The sequence below is a fragment of the Alligator sinensis genome, unplaced genomic scaffold, assembly GCF_000455745.1.
Source record: "Alligator sinensis unplaced genomic scaffold, ASM45574v1 scaffold611_2, whole genome shotgun sequence".
NCBI classification, from domain to species: Eukaryota; Metazoa; Chordata; order Crocodylia; family Alligatoridae; genus Alligator; species Alligator sinensis.
In genome coordinates this window covers 4,594,962-4,601,578 of record NW_005841869.1, presented here as the reverse complement: position 1 = coordinate 4,601,578, position 6,617 = coordinate 4,594,962, and the positions used below count along the sequence as shown (strand labels likewise).

At 41.1% G+C, this 6,617-nt stretch overlaps 1 protein-coding gene across 1 annotated transcript in view; it reads right to left on the bottom strand.

The window, feature by feature from the left end:
* RALGPS1 (Ral GEF with PH domain and SH3 binding motif 1) overlaps window positions 1-6,617 on the bottom strand; it is a 203,037-nt gene that overhangs the window by 125,363 nt on the left and 71,057 nt on the right. The gene's annotated exons all lie outside the window — the stretch shown is intronic.

Genomic DNA, 6,617 nt, shown 5'->3' with positions numbered 1-6,617 from the left:
TTCCAAGAGCTGCTCTAAATAAAGTGCCTGGAGCATCATGCGTAGCAGTCTCGCCATGCTGAAAAACGGTGCCGGGGGCGCTTCACTGAATGAGTTTTAGTTAAAGTGCCCCAGCTGCCATTTTTCAGCGTGGGGACACCGATACACATGACACGCTGTAATTACAGTGTGTTGGAACAGCCTCCCTGCACATGTATAGGTGCCCTATATTTTTTTTAAATTAAATTTGAGTCATTTAATTCATTACCTAAGTCAACCAAACCTAAGTCATTACCTATTGTGTAGCCACGACAATCAGAAAACAGCTGGACACAAATTGAAGTGGCTATCCAGCTTTGCAGGCAAATGGCAGATATTGAAACAGCACCTAGTTAGTGTCTCTAGCCACTAGATGAACATTCTAGAAAGTAACTATTTGTAACCAAGAACAATTATATTTGCCATATGTTACAATTCCTACCAGTATACTGTTTGCCAATGTATTGCACAAAGTTATTCACCTATATTTATAAATGACCGACTTGGAAATTTTAGTATTCTGCTGAGGTAGGTTTCTAGAGTTGATTATATAGCACACGTTGCAAATTAGAAACTACCATGAAAACCATAACATTTAGTGAAAGAATGTATGATAAAACAGTTCAATGTGCTTGATAATAAGCCTGTGAGGTTTTCACTGAGTATGTATGTGCGCGTATGCTTTTTCCCCTTATTACCTCATTGTTTCTTTACAAAATGTACGATATGCATTAAACTGACATTTGATGTAGCATGTGTTGTATATAAATGAAAGTAGGGTTTTAATATATTATCAGAATATCTTTGTAATATTGCAAATCTGTAATAAAGCAACAACTGCTATTTTGATGTACTTTGATTTCATTCTGATTTAATTCCATTGAAATTAACTTTATTACAGTATAAAAAATGACCGAGTTTCACAGAACTCCACCCTAGAAATTCAAATCAGATCAAATCGGACTTCTAAACTCTATACAGTTCAGGTTCTGAGCACATGCATTGTCCAGACATTTTAAGACCAACAAGCAGCAGCAGCACGTCACCTGGTATGGGTAGCGACTATATTCCACGAAGGTCACTATTCCCATCTCAGTAACAGTAGTAGGATGCATCCTGAGCTAGTCCAGCTAATGGGTGCTAGTGACACGACACAGTTAATTAGCTAGGTAAAGACTTCGTTAATCATTTCTGCTAGGTCTAGTCTCTGACCATTAGATATCCTGATGTGGATCCCACCTCAGGCATGCTTTAGCTGTGTGCAGGAGGTACCAGAACAGTTAAGTCCCTCAGGGTCACAGTTGGACCCTCCGCCTCCTCAGGCTCCCGTGAGAGATCGTAACGAGGAGGACAGGCGGGCTGCGACCCTTCCGCACTTCTCTCACAGTCCAAAGCAAGAAGTCACTGAAGACTGAGCAGTGAGGACAGAGGGTGCCACAGCATCTCAGAGAACTACAGGTCCTGTAAGATAAGTAAGTATCCTCTCTACATGGTGGGAGGGAAGGGTATTAGCTGAACCAAACACAGGTGGAAATACTGCTCTCCTGAATTTGGCACCTGTCCCAAGTAAGGTATAATGCTTCAAAAAAGACAGCACATTGTGACTCCTGCAGATCTCAGAAACATTAAACGACCAACAGAAGAAGCCTATATTTTGGAGGGCCATTTCTTCACATTCAGCAAGACAGACTTGCCAACCAGAAGACTACACCTGGCAATTTACTGCACGATCCACTAAGGGAGTCCTTCAAAAAGATGGCTTGGCTCAGTCCTTTTAAGGCAATTACCCCAAACCACTGGATACATCCAGGGCATGCTGTCTGTCCTCTCCTGGCTGTAAAACGTGGTTTCAGGAAGAAGACTGGAAAAACATGCGATTGGTTCCGTCAAAAGTCCAAACCTGCCTTAGGACCAAGCTTGTGGTGTGGCTTTAGCTCCACCGCTATTCTACAGAGGGCAGTCCTATCACAAGGTGGTGAAAGGAGCTTTCTGACAGTGGCTAAGGGGGAGACGGCACAAAATCCATGACACCAACACAAGGGCCCACAAACGGAGCTGTGCCCTTAATCAGAAGGCAAAGGCGAAGGAGGCCCTCAAGGAACTTTGTTTCTGCTGGATGTGGAAAGTCTGAGTGCAATCCCAGTGCACTGCAGGCATACGGCTACAAGGTGGACTGCGTGAAGTGAATTCCCCGTTAGGATGAAGAAGGTCAGTGCAAGCACTTAGAAGGAAACCAGCTAAAAGGGAAATGACAAAACTGTTTAAAGAGGGAGCATCAGGCTAGAGGGAAAAAATAGTGGAGTTCTCCATGGAACCATCTTATTTCATATTTTTATTAATGACCTTAAAATCTGCTCCCTCGCAAAGCTGGGATGCATCATCAAGAAGAATTAGAAAATAACCTAAAGGACTAGAATAACAGAAATGAGATGACACTTACGCACACCATGACTTTCTGCTATAACGTGGGAGCTCATCAGTTAAGAATGACTGAAGAGGATAAAGACCTGATGATCAGAGGATGACTGTGAGCCATCAGTCTGGTGCAGCTGTGAAAGAGGCAAATGCAACCTTAGGGTATATCAGACAAGGTATTTTCAGTAGAGATAGGAAAGCATTAATGCAATTGTACAAGACACTGTACCTGGAATATTCTGTACATTTCTGGTCACTCATGTTTGAGAAAGATAAATTTAACTGGAGAAGCTGCAGAGAAATGCCCTAGGACAATCAGGAGAACGAAGACCCTATCAGATAGTGGAGGCTAGAAGCGGTTGGCATTTTTTAGCTTAGCAAAACAGTGGTTGGTAGGAGTAATAACCGCTTGGTTTGAATACCGGGGAGGAGTATAAACCAGAGAGGCAGAACTATTTAAGCCAAAGGACAAGCAACAAAGAAACAAAGGAGCCTCTTCCAGCCAGCCACTGCAAAAGTTTCTTCACTTCAGAGAAACTTTCTTTAATAAACCATAGTTTTGTTTTCAGTGGTGTAACTAGGGAGGGGTGACCAGGGTAAGCCCCTGGGTGCCAGATTGGGGGCATGCCTGGAAAAAAACAACTGCTGCCAGCAGCCACACAACCATGATCAGGCTGGCAGTATGGCAGCACCCGCAAGACACCGCTGCCCCTTCCCCGCCAGCATCCAGCCACGCTGCTAGGCCGCTGCTTGTTCTGCTTAGGCCGACTTCTCTTAAACCGAAGCAAACGAGAGGCAAGTTCTCCAAGTCGGTCAGAACGTTTGTCTGATTTCATCCGGCGAGGTGGCTCTATCAGCTAAAACGGGTATACTTACACCAGTCACTTAATCACAACAGGAATACAAGAATTATAATACAATACACTATAGACATTTTAAAAAGAAAACCTACTGAAAATAAAGAAACTGTTAAGATGCTGTGTATGCCAAAAATACACCTGGGTCAAGGAACCTATTCACAAATTAGACTTGCAACTTGGTTAGGGAACAACCACGTTGCAATTTAAGTGCATCTGAACAGTATTTCAAACCTAGGCTAGACAGGCCCAGATGAAGCCCTGTTTTGTACAAGCTGAAGCAGCTGCATGGAGCATAATGCACATTATATGTTTACAGAACACGTTTACCAGCTATGGTAAGATTCAAAAGTTGGCATATCAAAAGAATAACTCATGCCAGGAGTAAATACTGTATTTACCCGAATCCCAGATGACTTCAGATTCAAGATGACCACCATCTAATAATTAGATTCTACACATGGAAAATTATAAATTTGTATACTTTCTAATAAACGTATAATTTTCCATCTATAGGATTTAATTATTGGAGGGTCATCTAAAATTCGTCCCCTCCATTGCTGCCATAGGGAAAGCAGCAGCAGTAGGGCAGGTGGTTAGGGGGTCTTGCAGGAACAGAGATGAATGTATTTATAACGCTTTCACCTTGGAAGCCCTATATTCAATTTCACTAGATAAAACTTTAAATCCAAATCCAAGTCAGTGGAGCCATACGTGGAATCAATTTGCACGTACATTTAAATCAAGACTTCCCCTCGCAGACTATTGTTTGGAGTGAAAATCTTATGGTAAATAACCCTCAAGTTAATTTCAAATAAGTGCAGTGTATAAAGGGTACCAGAGCCGAAACACAAATGACTGATGTCTGAATTGTTGCTTAAAGATAAGTAAAACATGCTAATGCTTAGAGTCGAGGTCAGTTCTCCCCATTCAGGCACTGCTCCCACTTCAGGATCAAACCCCCCAGGGCCCTTCTCAATAATACTGCCACCAAGCCAATTTTAATTCTGTATTTGTGCATACAAGTTCTCCTCCCTCTCAAATGATGCACCTTCCATGTGTCCCTTGCTGAGCTGTATTTTGTTGTCCAGTGGCCAGCTCTCCAATCTATCCAGATCCTTTTGCATTCTACTCTCAACTCCAAAGTATTTGTAACCATTCCTAGAACTGTATGTGGCAACTGCAGACTTGACCAGGAAGCTCTCTATTCCTGTATCCAAGTCATTAAAAAAAATTAAACATCACCAAGCTTAGAAGAGGCCTCTATGGGACCTCACCTGAACCCCCCTGCCATTCTGATATTGATCCATTCAGTTGCTCTCTGCCTGTATTTTTCAAGCCAAGTAGGTATCCACTTAACAGTAATTCTATCTATCCCACATTTCTCCAGTTTTCTTATAAGACTGTCATGTGGCACCAATTCAAAGGCCTTTTCTTAAGTCTGCAGTAACATTATGCTTGTTGCCAACAACAATTTAAATGAACAGTTAATAAACAGAGATGACATAAAAACATCACACGAAACAATGATGAAGGGGCTCATCTTTTTCCTAGACACAAAATAAAATCCACCAGACTGAATTTAACAAAATACTTTTTGTGTTTTAGATGCCACTTACCAATAAAAAAGGTGCCCCAAGGGACAGGCAAGAACTGATGTATAAAGTCAGTTCACATACATGTGGAAAACACAAAATCATACCATCTTTTACAAAACAGGATAGGACATGCCTGCACCAATGCATTCTCAGCAGGCTAGGAGCTGCCTGGATGAATCCTGCATACTGTGCACTGAGAAAAGGCGATTCCTCCTTTATCAAACCAAATTACTTGAGAAAGAAATCCTTCACTCACGAAAACACTATTGCTAAAAGGTCCTTTCATGAAACTTATCTGTCATCACTCAAGGCCTTCACTATTGCTCCCATTGTTATACCTCCAGAAGAAGGGAGATGTGTTTGCCGTTTATCTGCAAGTGGAACGTGCGATATACAGCAAACAGATCAGCACACTCGCACCTTTGTCCTTCTAAGATACACAGAGCGAAAAGACCACCTGCAGCGAACACAGGAAAATCCAGTGGCCAACCACAGTACCCATACGTTTTCAAACAAGACTGTTGCTATTTTGCAGACCAACCTGTGGCTAAATGCTTCCAGCACTCCAGACCACAGTCCTGCTGATCTCAAGCTTTCTGTAAGTTGGAAGACCTTTCTAAAAAGGGAAAAAAACCTCTGCTGTAAAGCTTTGAAAATAGTAGTTTGAGGCATGGAGGAGAATATACCCATTTAACATCATAGCCTGTTAAATCTTGCATAAACTATGCTTTTTAAAATTTGAAGCAGAGGTTTTTCTTTCTAATATCATACATCCACACCCAGTTATATTAAAATGAGTTATGGCTGAGAGTATTCATCACTAATTTAGGGTAAACAGCATTGCTGACATGTTGTAATTATCTCCAATTCATAATCTCCAAGCCAATCATTATAAAATCAAAAAAATTAACAGCTAAGGTAACATTCAAAAGAAATGCAAAGTAACAGCAGCATAATAACCCTAACTCTCCATTATACTATGATAACGGAAAAGGAATCTAACGTGCTTTAAAAACGAAAAACAAAACTTCATCTAATTGCAAACACAACGGAACAAAGAACCACAAGACTGCAACTAGTTTATTATTTGGGAAGTGTTATTGAGGAGGTCCCCTCCGCCCTATCAATACCACTAGGGGCAAAAATAAAGTTCTGATATAAGTACTAAAGTTCTTAATTATACTGCTCTCGTCCAGTACTCTACTGTTTTACACCCAAGAGCCACGGTAGCTCTTTTTGCTGCTGAATTGCAGAAATGCCTAAATACCTCTGAGATTCTGGACCTTAGGTCCCAAATGGGGTTTTGATGTTTCAACTGAAATTTCACAGGGATTTAGCACATGGACTTAATGCACAGTTAATGCCTGTAAGATGCCACCAAACTGGTTGTGAGATGGAAAGAAAACCACCAAGCAAGCAAAGCTCATACTTTGCTGAACAAAAGCTGCTCCTGGTGCTGAAATCCATATTTCTGTGAGATTAAAGACACATTCATAACAATGATTTCACCTTCAAAGGATAAACAAATACGTATGTGAAGGATCACTTCAAAAAAAGAAACACAAGAGGGGAAATGAATAACCAAACCAATCTGATTAAATAACATTGTATCATTAAGACTGGGTTTCAAACCGAAAGAAATCTGAAATTGAAATTAAATAATCTTTTCCGTCTCGCATACTGAGGGATGGATATAGATTTATAAAGCTGATGAGGGTAACTGGCAGGC